Here is a 17,500-nt window from a genome sequence, read left to right as displayed (position 1 = left end):
TCATCAATTCATTGTAGGGAAAGTTCATTGTTATCAATTCACTGGGGTTTTTTTTCAATAAAATAGTTCTTAACTATTCATGGTGAGATAATATGAATATATCTTCTCAGTAAACTTTCCTCACAGTGAACTTACCTCATGGTGAACTTTCCCTGTGGTGAATTGATGGCAGTGAACTTACCTGTAATCAACCAAACCTGATGGAATAAGCTTGCCAGTGAATGTGTTGAGCTGTGCACAAGAACCTAAAGCTAATGTATTTGATGTCAATTTATATTTTGGATCAATTTCTATTTCTAACAGATGTGATTTTTCAACAATTTTGTCTTTTGACTAATATGATTTTGATAAATGTGTCATATAATACTATATTATATTTTGCTTTATATATTATATTATATGTTAATGCCAGTAAACTGCTGTATCAAATTTACAGAATCATTAGATAGTCAGGCAAAATGTTATGTAGTACATATACAGATCATTATGTTCTGAGTTCAAATGATGCTAAAGACAACTTGTCTTATATCCCTTCTGTATTTAATAAAGTAAATACTAGTCAAGCATTGGTTGGGTGGGGTGGGGGAGTCAATGCAATCAAGTATTCCCCTCCACTAGATTTCAGGTCTTCTGCCTAAGTTTGAAATGATTATATTATATACTAAGCTCAGCAACAAAGGTTTCATTAATCAGCACACTTGTATGTGTGTGTGTGTGTGTGTGCCTGTGTGTGAGTAAGAGAAAGTAGGGTTTTAATTTTGTGTTTTTCTGTTGTTGTTTTTCTTTCTTACTTAACCACACTTACCCTTTCTCTCTTATTTACTATCTCAGAGCCTGAACATTAAGATTGTCAAATGACAATTGAACACATCAAACTCTTCTATAAGCTCTTCCCTATTAGCTGAATATTATCAGCTAATAATACATTATGAAATCACAAGGATACTTGGAGCTAATGTTTGTTTCTTGTCTCCATGACACTAAATAGATGGGAAACAAACATTTCACAAAATTTTTTTCAAGTGACTTTTCCCTTGAGAATGATTAAACTCAGCTCATGCAATTTAATTAGTTTACTTGTTTATCAATTCCACAGTGATGATTCTGCTTTCAGCATCGCAGCAAATCACACCCTACTAGCTTGATAAAAATAAAAACACATTAGACGTGTCTGTCCCAGATGTATTATGTCTAACATAAGATAAGGTGGCTACAGCTGCAATGCATTTCATCATAGATCTGCCTAATCTCTCTGACCCAAAGGTCAAGCAACAACATTATGGTATTAACTTACCCATTTCATACTGATCTTCCCCAAGCCACTCCTGATTTTGTGATACAAAACTTATTAAAAGTGTTCATATTTCAATATTCCATTATATTGTGTTGGGTAAGGCAGCGAGCTGGCAGAAACGTTAGGAGGCCGGGTGAAATGCTTAGCGGTATTTTGTCTGTCTTTATGTTCTGAGTTCAAATTCTGCTGAGGTCGACTTTGCTCTGCATCCTTTCATGGTCAACAAATTAAGTTCTAGTTGTGTACTGGGGTCGATCTAATTGACTGGCCCCCTCCCTAAATTTTGGGCCTTGTGCTTAGAGTAGAAAAGATTGTATTGTGTTGAGTCAAAAGTTTTACAATATTTTGGTAACTTATTTGCTTCATTTGTTGAGTCACAACAAAAGCAGTCTAGCATTCAAGGTAGGGACCATCAATGTTCCACCATCTGAAGCTACCTTTCTGCCAGTTCTTTGATTACACACTGACACCCATTCTTGTCCATTGAAGCAAAGAATTCCTTCACTGAAGCTTCCATCTCCTCTTGATTGATAAAACAGCAGACATCAGAGTTAGGAAACACCAACAAGTTGGAATTTCTCTATTTTGATGGGGATTTTCAGATTTTTGGAAATGATCTGGAACATCTTTTTAACCAAAATATAATTTTTTGAAAAATTATTTTATTTACATCTGCTATCTTTCCCTCTCCAGGTCGATTTTGCAGACACTATGCACGATTATTTTTTTTTAGCACTATGCACTTAAAAACTATAGGAGAAGCCTTTTCAATAAAAAAAAGTACATATTTTCAGGTGTAAAGGTGTGTGATTTAAGGGACATTTAGCTACTCTGACAAGTATTGATGTTTTTCAATAATTTCTTCCCATCAATAGTATAAACTTATTTATGGTATTAAAAATTTATTTTTGAAAATTTATGATTTTTATCAACCCTAAACATTACTGGTCATGGGATATGCTAGAAAGAACAGCCAAATGTTCCTTAAATCACACACCTTTTTTGTCTGAAAAAATGTACTTTTTTTTTCTTTTACCAGAAAGGCTACTCCTATAGTTTTAAAATGCATATGCCCCCCAAAATCATCATGAATAGTGCCCATAAAATTGACCAAAAGCAGTCTTTCAAATAATTTTTGTTTTTTATAAAAAAAATGTTTCAGTCATTTCCAAGGGTGCCATGAAAAAATAAATCTGAAAAATCCCTGTCAAAATGGAGAAATTCCAACTTATTGGTGCTTCCTAGCTCTGACATCCACCAATGAAACATCACAGGTGTGGGAAATGAGCTATGGATTGGAACAAGTAATAATCTGGAGGAGCTAGGTTCAAAATATATGCTGGGTGTGGCATCAGTTTGATTCCCTTGAATTCCTGGAGTTTATTCCGAGTCATTCAAGTAGTATGAGGTCTTGTGCTGTCCTGTTGCAAAAAAAGTTTGCTTTCTATTATCTAGTGCCCAGTATTTTTGCTACACATTGGCATATAACAGTGCCAGCTGTTTGGAGTACAGGTTGGCATCAATGGGTCAACCATCCAGAATGAACTCAACATAAATGATCTCTACATAATTCCATCAGATGCAGAGCATCACCTTGTGTTCGAAATCTGCACATTTGACAACATATTTCAGAAGGTGGCCCTTGCTTTAACCATAGCTTATGCATGTTAGAATTGCAGAAAAAAATTTTTTTGGATTACTACTTGTTCTGATCTATGGCTCACTTTCTGTACTCGTCAACACTTTGTCAACCAAGAAGAGGTGGAAGCTTCAGTGGAGGAGTTCTTTACCTCAAAGGATAAGAAATGATATCTGTGTGTGACCAAAGAACTGGCAAAAAGGTGACTTTAGATGGTGCAACACGATGGCCTCTACTTTAAATGCTACAGTGCTTTTGTTGTAATTTGATGAATAAAGCAAGTTAGTTACCAAAATATTTCAAAACTGTTCTATATTTAAGAGGTGAGGAATTATGTACATTATTTACATTATTTACAATTGACGGATATTTGTCCTCATCTTGTTTGTTGTTAACACATACGGCGTTAACACGGGCATATGGCGTAGTGGTTAAGAGTGCAGACTACTAACCCCAAGACTCCAAGTTTAGTTCCAGGCAGTGACCTGAATAATAATAATAATAATAATAATAATAATAATAATAATAATAATAATAATAATAATAATAGTAATAATAATAATAATAATAATAATAAGAAGAAGAAGAAGAAGAAGAAGAACAACAACAACAACAACAACATCGAAAAATACCTTAGAAATGAGAACCCAGGTTCGAAATTTCCCCAAGACACCTGATGAAGGCTGGAGGGTATATCAGCCAAAACATTGTGTTAACAACAAACAAGATGAGGACAAATATCTGTCAATTGTAAATAATGTATTGCAAAGCTTTTGACCCAACACAATAATTTTACATAAAAACCATTCATTTACTTTATTTTCTGACATGCAAATTGAATTTTTCAGACCAAATTTACAGCTAAAGTAGATAGATAGGCTGACTTATACAACAAGATGACTTTGGAGGACCTGAAATTCCATATGAAATGCAGCAAGAGTTGGAAAGATAGTGATGATGTTTCAATGTTTACATGACATATTTACATTATACAAGGTGCATTCAAAAAGCATCCGACTTTATTTTTTCCTGCCAAAACTAATACCATGTGGGCAAAATCTTTTTGGGTGGAAAGTGATGCCACCCTTCTTGTGCATGTGTGAAAATTTTCATGCCAGTATGCTTTGTCAGTTTCTGGCTGTTATGTCTAGAGTACAGACATGCACTGCATGCTTGTTGGATTGTCATTTTTCATGCAAGATGACCATATTATTGAGCAGAGACCATAAACCCATCACCAGTGATGATGGTCTTCATGAAGTCTAGTTTGTGGTTTGCACAATCCAGCATGTCCCAAGCGATTCCATACTGAGTTGTTTCTGCTGCTCTACCAATACCTTGGGAATGAATTTCACTGATACTGTCTGCATGCACAAATCCTCTGTTAAAATAGAATGCATTGGTTCTGTGCTTATTCCCACTTCATAAACAATTTCCTGGATTGTTACATGATGTTCTTTCATGGCTGTTCACCAAACTCGGTCAGCTCCCTGTTTTAGTTTGCAGATTGCCTGCCTAAGCATGCCACACTCTCCACTGAAGTGCAGCCATGTTTGAAGTGATTATACAACTCCTTGATCTGAGTTTTGCCCATGGCATCATCTTGCCAGAAGTCTGCTTAATCTTCTGGATGCTTTTATCTGGAGTATCACCAAGCTTTTGGCAAAACTTGATACAGTATCTCTGTCTGATGAAAATGAAAATCCAGTAAGTGCGCACTACATGTCTCTTCTCTAGGTGTAGTAGTTGGTAATTGATGTGGCATACCAGTGCAAAAATTTTTCCACATGGGCAGGAGACTGGCTTCACCTTCCACACAAAGGATTTTGCTGACGTGGCATTAGTTTTGGCGTAAAAAAATAAAGTCGGATAGTTTTTGAACGTGCTTCATGTAATACATTGACTTATATGCCTGATCTCCCCAGTGTTCTGGGTTGTGGAAGGTGGCTCTCCTAGTAGGATCTTAAATGGCCTAGCCATTTTCTCTTCCTATCCTTGGGCCCTGTTCCCTGGATCTGACTCGAACTCCCTCTCTTTCACCCTGTGATCTCATTGATGATTGTCCAGCTCTTTACATCTAGACCCGTCGACCACTCTCTCCACACTTCTGATCTTCTCCATCAGTGCCTCCTCTCTGGCCTCAGTGTAAGCAGTACAGAGCTCTTCCTCCATCATCTCCACCATCTCCTTCTGCTCCTCCTCAGCAAGGAATTGGTCTTTTGCAGCTTTCAGGTGTTCTCTAGCTGCACTTTTGAGTCTGTAGAGTAGACGTTCCTCCTCTTCTTCTCTCTCCTTGTCACCAGGACCTCACTTGCTTCTGCCACTCTATACAGAGGCTTCTGCCTCTCCACACAGAGCACTAAGCCTGTTCCTCACTTCTACTGTGTACCTCACCTGTAGTTTATCAATTTCCTTGAAAGCTCCCCAGTCATAGATTGCTCGCTGAGGCTGAGCCTTACTCTTTCTTAAGCTCACTCGGACCTTACTCATAACGAGCCAGTGGACACTGCCCAGTGTACTGAAATAGTTTTCTGGTTCTGGGTTCAGAACACTATTCTATCACTTCTTCCTCACCAGAATGAAACCAATCAGGGAATTGGACTGATGCATATCAGAAACATAGGATCATATTTTCCCCAGATTCTTCCTCAACCTTGGGTTGGTTGCCATCAAGTTTACCTCCTGCAGGGTGTCCCTCAGTAGTCCCACTTTGGTGGGTGTTATGGAAGTACCAGTAAGGATCTTCACTGCTCTCCTTACTCAAATGTGCTTTGAGGTCACCCAGAACAAGCAGGATGTTATGAGCTGGTGTGGTGTTGACAGTTCTACACGCTTCCTCACGGAACTCCTCTGTATTCGCATCACTGTCCCCCTGCATTGGACTATAGGCTGAGAGGGCTATCAGCCTTGAGCTTCCATTGAAGGTCACCTCAACGAGTAGATAAGTATGATTTCCCTTACTAACAGATTGGCTCTTGCACTACACACAAAACCCTCTCCTCCTACTGCAGTACCAGCCGTATTCCTCACTGCTGATGTGGTGATGAGCTGGCTCCTCTTTCCAGCCATATCTGGCCCAAAATGTTCTATCTGTTTTATGTTCAAAGTAGCCAGATCTGGCTTCTCACACCTACCCGACAATGCCATTCAAATCATAGACAATCACATCATCAAAATCTCAATGCTGTGAGATAATGCTTGATTAATTCAGAACAATGTAAATGAATAAATATTACAATTGACAGAGAAACTGGAATGCTAAAGGGTTAAAAACACAACTACAAAATAAATTTTAAAAACTGTGTCATTCCAGTTCAATATACTTTACAATTTGTTGGTAGAACAATTATAAATGTTGGAGCAATTATATGGTAAGTATAAATAAATTGGAACATCCTTTATTACAAAATAAAGTCTCCCATTTCCATTTTATTTATTTATTTATCTATTGCAGGGCTTCCAAGACTGGTGAAGGGAAAGAAATTAAGAAACCTTAGATAAAAGACCAAATCTGAACACTTAAACAGAATGGACCCCACTAAAGGCCTCCAGGCTTCCAAAGGTCAGATCTGCATGGTATTAAACCATGTTGTAGATTAAGTCTACTACCAGCTTATTGTCAGGATTAACTCCACATCATTCATGACCAAGCAATCTTATGATGAAAGGCATCATGTCTTTAGTTCTCAGACACAATATACCTAGGACTACATTATCCAATATGTTTACTGTATTTTTTTCAGTCTACAGGTTGTAATTTCAGGGAAATTTGGCTGCTTTTTTTGAGCAGGTTGAGAGACAGCTACCTAATTATATTGGTTTTTATGCTATCAAGAAGAGCCTCAGTACATGTTAACCCTTTTATATTTAAACTAGCTGTATCCAACCAAAATATTTTACCTGTTTTATGTTCAAATCGTCCAAATTTGGCCCCTCACATCTGTACCCTACAATATCATTCTAAAAATAAAATACTGCATCATTAGAATTTAGAAGCTACGAGATAATTCATGATTAATTCAAAACAATGTGAAGAAATAAGCATTACATTTAACAGAATAATCTGAGCACTAAAGATTTAATACAACTTGGACAAGTATCAAACGACAGGAGGGTGTGACCCACAAATCAGTGCATTTAGATATGATGTCTTATGTAGACAATAAGTCATCTTGTGATCATTAGATTATGATACATACTGTGTTACTGATCCAATGACAGCAGCTGCTACATGGCTGCTCAACATGCTAGAATTAGAAGTCAAATCCCTCTCATATATCATAGCATCTTTAATAAGTTGCTTGAAATTATTCCATAGCATCTTTCATAAGAAAAATAATAAGTTCGCATGAAAATAACAATAAAAATAATGCATTATAGGTGCAGGAACTGCCAAGTGGTAAGAAGCTTGCTTCCCAACCATATGGTTCCAGGTTCAGTTCCACTGCATTGCACTTTCGGCAAGTGTCTTCTACTATGGCTTTGGACTGTCCAAAAAAAAGATTTGGTAGACAGAAACTGAAAGAAGCTCATCATGTACATGTATGTGTATGTGTGTGTGTGTGTATTTGTCCTCACCACCAATTGTCTCTGTAACCTAGCAGTTTGGCAAAGAGACTGATAGAATAAGTACCAGGCTTAAAAAAAAAGCGCTGGAATCAATTCATTTGACTGAAATCTTTCAAGGTGGCACCCCTGCATAGCCACAGTCTGATGACTGAAACCAGTAAAAGAATGTTATTTCATTTACTTATGAACTAACAATGAACAGATACCAGAACTGAAGACAATCTTTTGAATTAAACTATGTCATTAAATAACTTAATTTTAGATATAACAAGTTTGGAGAAAAAATAGAATGGTCATGGTCAGAATGGTTTTGATCATACATTTGGCCAATAACAGCTGATGTAGGACCAAAACAACTGAAGACCACTCTTAAAACCAGGGGTTCCCAACTATTTACATTCCATTTACCCATCCAACAACTTTTCAGAAATAAATTTGTTTTGTTCAGTAATTTGAGTTTATGTTTTAAGATGTACCGATCCAAGATGGTAGGTAGGAAGAACTATAAAAACTGCTTGCCTTGCAGTATTTGTTCCAATTCTTTGTGTTCTGAGTTCAAATCTTCCTATGACCTTCGTGGATGGTAGACTTAACCCGTCACCTGATTTAACCACCATCTGGTATTCTGGATGCCTACAGCAGAGTCTACTCTGTTTTAAGCATTCAGATCAGGGTTCTGCTTTGGGAATAACTTCCTCCCTCCCATCAGTCTCAGGAGGTCATAAACACTGCCCCTTCCTTCTGGATTAAAAGACAATGGAAAAACAATGACAAAGAGGAAATTCAAAATACTGTTTATTATTTTTAGTTCAAATAGAACTAGCACATGACAATATCATTTTATTGATGATTAATGATGAATAGATACCAAAACCAAACACAGGCTTGTGAATTAGATTAATCCATTAGCAACACAGTTATTAAGAAGTATATCATAGTGATTATTAAATCCAAAGCGGTAGAAAAAAAAAATATTAGTGTTTTTTTCAAAAAGCCAACCTAATTCAAATTTTCTTCTCAACTTCTGATTTTTAAAATATATAATTGAAAAATATTTACAAATCTAGAATCAGCAAATTAACCTTGTCAGTGGGTAAAATTCACCTCCTGTAGGTAAGTTTACACATTTTGGGTAGCCATACATGGTTCTTAACCGGAATCCATTATAGCCCTGGGGGAAGAGTGGTCCGTACAAAATTTTGTTCATAAAATTAATTTTCAATAAATTAGTTATGCTTCTACAATACACAAAATATTAAAAAAATTTTTTCATACAGCTCTTAATAATATTTAATTATAAAAATGTAATATGATTTTTTTAACATTGAATGGCTAGTAGGGTCCATCTGAGTAAAATAGGAATCAAAAGGATCCATAGGTAAAAAAATGGTTGAGAAGCACTACTTTACATAATTGTTGAAGGGCAATAATATTGAGGCATGTAATCAAACAAGTGTAGCCATACTCTGATGAGTTTTTAATATCTTAGTATTCCATTACATACCAGGTGACTACTAAATTACAAAGTTCTCACAAATATCACAGCTGGCGAATCAATACGGAGTGAATTAATAGGCCAACTGTTAATGGTTCATACTTCACTTCAAATGTACTTTAGTCACTCTCTCTCATTAAGCTACCTTTCATCACTAAATGAGCAAATGCATACAGTTTGACCAACTTATTTCACTTAATAAAAAAAAAGTTGTACCTATTTTTGCATTAGTTTTGGTAGAAACCTTATGAACCCTTATCTATATTTTACTGACTGTTCACCACACTATAATTTTAATAAGACATTAAATAAAACAAAGATAGAATTTACTTATCCTCCTCATCATCATTGTTTTATTATCCATTTCTCCATGTTCACATGAGTTAGATGGAATTTATTGAGGCAGATTTCCTGAGCTGGATGGATGCCTTTCCTGTCACCAACCCTCACCAGTTTCCAAATAAAGTAATATTTCTCAATGTAGAAAACTGAAAATAAAGGACACCATTTGCATGACAGAAACACTTGTTTACAACTATCATATCATGTCAAGACAAAGAAACAATAACAAGAGCGAGATTGTTGCCAGTGCCCCTGGACTGGCTCTTGTGCGGGTGGCACATAAAATACACCATTTTGAGCGTGGCTGTTGCCAGTACCACCTGACTGGCCTCCGTGCGGGTGACACGTAAAAGCACCCACTACACTCTGAATGGTTGGCGTTAGGAAGGGCATCCAGCTGTAGAAACTCTGCCAAATCAGATTGGAGCCTGGTGTAGCCATCTGGTTTCACCAGTCCTCAGTCAAATCGTCCAACCCATGCTAGCATGGAAAGCGGACGTTAAACGATGATGATGATGATGATGATAATATGTACGTACATACATACATACATACATGGTCTGATCAATAGTAATCAATAGTAACAAAGCTAAAGCATGCAGAGTGAAACTGCTTGGTACAGATTGACCTTCCACTCTGCTATGCATGCACACTAAGTTTTAAAGATCTATCTCACTTCTGCTGTTTATAGCAGTGCTTGGAAGAAACGTGTGTAGCATGTGATCATTGCATTGACTGTGATACAGAAAGTTGAGCAGAGAATCTACATCAAATTTTGCCAGAAGCTTAGCAATACCTGCTCAGAGACCTATGCAAAGTTTTTGAAAAGTTTACATCATTCTTGACATAACCAAGGAGATCTTGTGCAACTGAAACCTGAGTGCCTTCTTGGTCAGCTGAAAGCAGTTATGATACAAACTTGGCAGACACGTGTCTCATACCCAAATCTTTGGTGATAATGAACTGAACTGAACTGTAATTAATCAGCACATACTCTGAACTCACAGATGGTGATTCAACGATTTTCCCCTCACTACTGCATGCACATGTGTGATGTTTTTTTTAGTTCTGTTGATTGCAGGTATCCCAGAACATTTGTCAGCCTCAGCATTTTTTTGGCCATCTGGCAAACATTTGAAATGCTTGTACACTTGTGTATGACTCCTCTCCATACACTTTCTGCAACTTTGTATAGGCCTCTGAGTAGATATCACCAAGACAACTTTCTCTGTCATGGTCAATATGACAATCACATGCTACACACCTTCCTACCAAGCACTGATGTACATAGTGGAAATGAGCTAGAATGTGAAAACTTAGTGCACATGCACAGCAGAGTTCAAGGTGAACTTTTGCCAAGCAGCTTCACTTTGCATGCTTTAGCTTCGTTACTATGGCAACAGTTCAGATATTTATTGATCAGACCTTGCACATACATACGTACATACATACATATATATATATATATATACATACATATATACTGTATATACATACATATACATATATATATATATATATATATATATATGTATGTATGTATGTATATATATATATATATATATATATATATATACACACACACATATACTGTATGTATACATATATATATATATATATATATAAATATATGATGGGCTTCTTCCAGTTTCCATCTGCCAAATCCTCTCACAAGGTTTTGGTCAGCCTGAGGCTGTAGTTAAAAACATTTGCCCAAAGTGGCACACAGTGGGACTGAACCCGGTACCATGTGGTTGGGAAGCAAGCTTCTTACCACACAGCCATGCCTGCACCTGATTATTTATATATCGTTGCTATTATGTCATGAGTCCAAAACGTTGCTTTAACAGAAAATGGAAAAATAGTTTCATCATGCCATAGCAAAACCGTTGCACTACACTTCAACAATTTTTGATATCTTGACATCTGAAGTAGCTGGAGATATGATAGTTTGACCAAAAGGACAAGCTATTGCAAGCAAAAATATATATTGAAAAAAAAAAACGCATTTGGCCAAATTTGGACATACGACAGTTTAACATAATAGCAATGATATATACATATATTCCTTTATTCTTTTACTTGTTTCAGTCATTTGATTACAGCCATGCTGGAGCACCACCTTAAAGGGTTTTATTTGAAGAAATTCATCCCAGGACTTATTCTTTATAAGCCTAGTACTTATTCTATTGCTCTCTTTTGCCGAACCACTAAGTTACAGGGACCTAAACACACCAGCATCAGTTGTCAAGTGATGGTGGGTGGACAAACACAGACACCTACACACACACACAAATATATACACATATATATACGACAGGCTTCTTTCAGTTTTTATCTACCAGATCCACTCACAAGACTTTGGTTGGCCCAGGCTATAGAAGAAGACACTTGCCCAAGGTGCTACTCAGTGGGACTGAACCGGAACCATGTGATTGGGAAGCAAGCTTCTTACCACACAGCCTAAAATTAATATAGATAGCAGTGTGCAATGTTTTACCAAAAAGGAAAGCTATAATTGTCACTACATACGACTAGGGTGATAGAAACACCTACATTGCTAGAAATAAGAGCAAAAAGGCTCTAATGCTGTGGTCAAAGCACATAATTGTATATACACACGCACACACACATACACACACACACACACACATTCACATGTATACCAAATATGTATACAACAGGTTTCTTTCAGATTCCATCTTTCAAACCCACTCAAAAGGTTTTGGTCAGCCTAGGGTTATATTAGGAGACACTTACCTAAGATGCCATGCAGTGGAACTGAGCCTGAAATAATGTGATGCTTGCCGGCATAATATAGATATGGGTTCTTTAAGGCAGTGAGCTGGCAGGATTGTTAGCACGCCGGGTGAAATGCTTAGCGGTATTTCATCTGTTTTTATATTCTGAGTTCAAATTCCACCAAGGTCGACTTTGGCTTTCATCTTTTCAGGGCCAATAAATTAAGTACCAGTTGTGTACTTGGGTCAATCTAATTGACAGGCCCCCTCCCTAAAAATTTCGGGCCTTGTGCCCAGAGTAGAAAAGAATATAGATATGGGTTCTATAATTAAAAAAAAAAACATATAAGGGTTCCGTGACAACATATGTTAGGAAAAGACTGGTCTGGTGAGCCACTCCAGTAGCAATCAGTCTCATACCAGATCTTTCAGTAATGTTGGTCAGCCTTGCCACTGGATTCAAACTCAGGTTGAAATAACTTTTCTACTGCAACAACCCATTTTATGTTAAATTAGTCAAAACACATACAAGTATCCACCATATCTTAATCAGCATACTAGTAATTCCTAACAAATTACTGGAATATTCTGAAAGACAGTTAACATTAGGAATGTGGATTAGCCTAATTTCTAATCTCACTGAGGTCAAATTTGTTGTTTTATTTCAACAGTGTTAATAAAACCAAATATCTTTCAAATACTAGGATTGGTTCAATCCTCTATACTCTTTCGTTATGTGAATAGTTAGAGTTGTTAGAGCTACTAGCGTAGCTAGTGGGGTGGGGAGGAGGGGGTGGTGTATCCTGAGTTGCACTTTTATGGGTGCAGTACCACTTTTGCGTCTGCTATAGGCAATACTTTATTTGTGGAGGTCCAAGGGTGCAAGCCAAAGGGCCACCCCAGGTAGCACACACTCTAGGTACGCTAATGGTTAGAACATTGAATAAAATGCCTTATAGTTATTCCTGCATCTTGGATTCTGAGTTCAATTCTTGCAGAAGTCAACTTTCTAGGGGTCCATAAATTATGTACCTGTTTAGCCTGTTTGTTACTATATTTCTGTTGAAATACACCAACCATATTTCAATTAATTTTGAAAATAATGATGAATTAAATAAAATAGCTTTGTCATTATTAAAAGAAATTGTCATGGCACCTGTGCCCAGCATTGCCTTCCTGACACTTGTGCCGGATGGCATGTGTAAAGGCATTTGAGTGAGATCGTTGCCAGTGCCTCCGAACTGGCTCCTGTGCAGGTGGCACGTAAAATACACCATTTTGAGCATGGCTGTTGCCAGTACCGCCTGACTGGCCTTTGTGCCGGTGGCACGTAAAAGCACCCACTACACTCTCAGAGTGGTTGGCGTTAGGAAGGGCATCCAGCTGTAGAAACTCTGCCAAATCAGATTGGAGCCTGGTGTAGCCATCGGGTTTCACCAGTCCTCAGTCAAATCGTCCAACCCATGCTAGCATGGAAAGCAGACGTTAAACGATGATGATGATGATGATGAAGCCAATGTTTGAGACATAAAGTAACATTAAATTTTGATGGATGGTTTTAATTTAGATCATTTTAAAACTGAATGTTTGTTTCATAGAACCAGGGGCATTCTTGGTCTAGGTTACAGTAGTGAACTAGTAGAACTTTTAGAGCACTAGATTAGATGCCTTGCAGTAATTGGTTCTTTGTATTGTAGGTTCAAATCCTCTATAGCCAACTTTTGTAACAGATCTAATTCATCATCTGGTTTAACACTACCACAAGGTCCTTGGGTCCTTTAGCAGAGTTGACTCTATTTAAAAAATTCAAAACAGGTCTCCAGTTTGAAGATACTCTCTCCCATCAATCTCAGAGGCCCTATAAAGGGTCATAAATACTACTCCTCATTCCTGACTAAATATTACAATAAATTGAATAATTAATTAATGAAAAATCATGACCTTGTACCAATATATGTAATCAACTTAAGAACATTACCTTTCCAATTCTCTAATTTTATTGTCTCAATGATTTTGAACAACAATCAGTTTTTTTTCTTTTTTCATTTTGCTTCTTTTTTATTCCTCAATTATACATAGCACTAAATTATATATTCTTTTACATTTGGAATCCATTATTGCAAACTCAGTATTGTCATTTTGTAGTGTAATATCTTCCTCAATGAAATATTAATCTATTTATCTGTGTACCTTTATGTATATCTGTTATCAACAGATCTATGTATTATCCATTTGAACATAGGATATACATACCGGGGTACATACAACTCAATTTTTCAGACATCCAGTACAGTGTAGAGCAGACAACTATTTTGTTAGCTTGCAGTAATGAGTTCAAATATGGAGTGGTGAGATAATAGGTTAAAAAACACTGTGGCACAAACATGACAGTGTAGTAAGAAGTTTGCATCCCAAATATATAGTTCTGGATTCACTCAAACTGTGTTAGACCATGATGGGACAATTTATAAGGAATTTGCATATCCAGTACCCAAGATACACTTTCGGTTTCAGACCTATTATTATTAGAGCAACAGGATACATACCAACCCATCTGGAACAAAGTATGGCTGACTTTGGGTTCCTGGAGAATAAACACAAATCCTTGATTCATGCACTACAAATGATCACAATATCTGGAACTGTAAAAATCTGCAAGAATCTTAAAATTTAAAGAATGATGGTTAAAACGAGATACTTTCCTTTACAACCTACCAAGCATGTGGCCAGTCAAAATTTATTCTAAATCATCAAAAGAACATACATACATACATATATATATACACATATGCACACATATACATGCTGATTTTATTTTTTCAACAAATTTGTTATTTTATATGTGTCTTTTTCTTTTTCTATGGCAGTATAGGTTGATGAGTTGGATAGTTGTCATAAGTCTTGGCAATGATATTAGGGTGGTTGTCATTGCCTTCCCAACCATATGGCTGCCGGGCTACAAGGAGCTCATCCATCCTTCAATAGGTCTTGTTTTTAGTCCTGCTGGGGTCCAGACACCCTCCACACAAGCTACTCAAGTGGTGGGGTGGCAGCAGTTTAGTTGCCAACCACTCAACCATGGAACAGATACTACTGGTTTACATGGTACCAGTAGCAGGTCTCATCAGGCTGTGATAAGACCCCTTATTCAGAGTTTCTGCCCATTTAGTGTGAAATAGCTTACAGGGTCCACAGCTCCTTTGTCCAAAGCAGATGACATATCATATGATATTAGGCTCAGGCCAGATGTAAAATGTAGACCTTGTTTCCATTGATAAAAAGCCCAGTCATATGTGAAATTTAGGCCTCATTTTCACCAAAAATAAGCTCAGGCCAAATGTGAAATATAGGCTTCATTTCTAACTACTCACCAACTATTCTAGTAATCAGTGCTAAATACATATGATTTATGTATGGGATACAGATATATATACTTTTGCATGTGATGTACATGGTGTTCTTATAAAGTACGGAACAGAATAAAATAAACTTAAGTGATTTATGAAAAGAAAAATAATCCTTTAGTGAAGAGTCTTTCTTTAATGTTCATGGTGATGAACTACTCTTTATTCTGTTTTTCCTGGTAATCCCTTTCCCTTAAAATGGTTAGAATTTGTTGATAATTTTGAGGTGGATCTGCAGACCATTAAGAAATGGGGTAAGAAGTGGTTAATAACTTTCAACCCTGTCAAGACCAAACTCATGTCTTTCAGCAGGAAGTGGGATCCTTATCTTCCTCCCATTTGCATGAGTTATGGGTCTGAGGTGTGGTATAACATGGTGAGACAGTCAAACCACTTGAAGAAAGGTCTTCTTTGAAATTGCTTGGTCTTACTTTCTCACTGGATCTTTCTTAAGCTTCTTATATACAATCAAATTGGTAGGACTGCTTTTCATAAGATTGGATTATTGCAAATGTCAAAAACTACCTTACATCCAATGCCATTTTGTATCTTTACATGTCCACAATTCATCCTTGCCATATTTGGGCAGGTGCATCATCTTGCTGCTTGGATATTCTTGACCACGTTCAGAAGTGAGTCACTAATTTGAATGGTCCCTTTCTTGCTTCAACTCTGCAATCCTTGTCACGACACTTGGCATGAAATTGCCAGTCTAAGTCTTTTCAATGAGAAAGTGCTCTGATGAACTTACTCTCTTAGTTCCAGATCACATTGTGCCATCTCCCCTGACTCAAAACTCACAGCATTTTCATCCAAATGCTCTAGTGCTTCCATGAAGAAGGAAGTCTTTCTATGGTCATAGCTTTTCTCATTGAACTACTAGACTACAGAATTCTCTTCCACCTGGTTGTTTTCCCCCTTCTTATGGCATGAACTTTTTCAAGTCTACAGTAAAATCATTCCATTCATTTTAACTTCTCCTTTTACATACTCCCTTACACTAAATGGCTTCTCATCCTGCTTGGGACTTTCTAACAAAAATAAATAAATAAATTGGCAGAAAGTGATCCCTTAAATCTGTTGGCACCTGCCAACTGGCCCCTCTATGTAGGTTAGCTCTGATGGAGTTCCTTTTAACTGTCAATCTCATGTATTTAGACATAGTATAATTTGATATAGATTCTCTACCAGTGAATACAGAGCAGAATTTAATGAGTGCCAATAGATTCAGTCGAGTAGAAGAGGAAACTTGAAAATTTGAACCAACAGCACCTTAAGAGAGAGTAGAATTATTTAAGTTTCTATTGATAAACTATGTTTACCTTACTACTAAAATAGACACATTACCACCACCACCACCACCACCACCACCACCATCACCACCACCACCACCATCACCACCACCATTCTACAGTTGCCACAAAAAGACTCCCTATTCACTGCCACTACCCCACACCTAGTTTTCCTAGGGTTGTGATTTTATACTATCTAATGCTCTTGCCATATTTATGACAGTATGATGTAATTTAAAGAAGGTTTGTGTACTATTTTTTATCAACAGGTAGCGAATATATGAAATCCAATTTAAACTCATAAGCCATGTATGTATGTATGTATGTATGTATGTATGTATATGTATGCATGTATGTATGTATGTATGTATGTATGTGTATGTACAAACATACATAATAGGAACATACAAAAAATTTTCTTGACTTGTTTACCTAGTCTGTCATATCACAGTATGCACATTATATAGATAAATGATTTGTTACATGTTTTATTGAAAACACATGTGGTTATGGAAAATATAACAGGATGTGAATAAAATGTTACTAAGTGTTACCTGAATGATTAATTAAATATTTAAGGTTCATATATATTTTTACATGTGCATATGTGTGTGTGTGTATATGTTTGTTTTTCTGTATATCTGTCTATATATGTATGTGTGTATGCATATATATATATATATTTATATACACACACATATAGATACATACATATATATATATA

The 17,500-nt window shown here is 36.6% G+C and overlaps 1 long non-coding RNA gene across 3 annotated transcripts in view; it reads left to right on the top strand.

The window, feature by feature from the left end:
* The window catches only part of LOC106877229 (uncharacterized), a 107,515-nt gene extending 97,950 nt beyond the window's left edge, over positions 1-9,565 (top strand). For all 3 annotated transcript variants that reach the window (XR_008264117.1, XR_008264118.1, XR_008264116.1), the window contains one exon: positions 6,388-9,565. This is a non-coding gene — a long non-coding RNA (uncharacterized LOC106877229). The remainder of the gene's footprint in view (positions 1-6,387) is intronic.
* The last annotated feature ends 7,935 nt before the right edge of the window (positions 9,566-17,500 follow it).

The sequence above is a fragment of the Octopus bimaculoides genome, chromosome 5, assembly GCF_001194135.2.
Source record: "Octopus bimaculoides isolate UCB-OBI-ISO-001 chromosome 5, ASM119413v2, whole genome shotgun sequence".
In the NCBI taxonomy this organism is placed as follows: Eukaryota; Metazoa; Mollusca; class Cephalopoda; order Octopoda; family Octopodidae; genus Octopus; species Octopus bimaculoides.
This window is presented reverse-complemented; position numbering and strand designations above follow the sequence as displayed.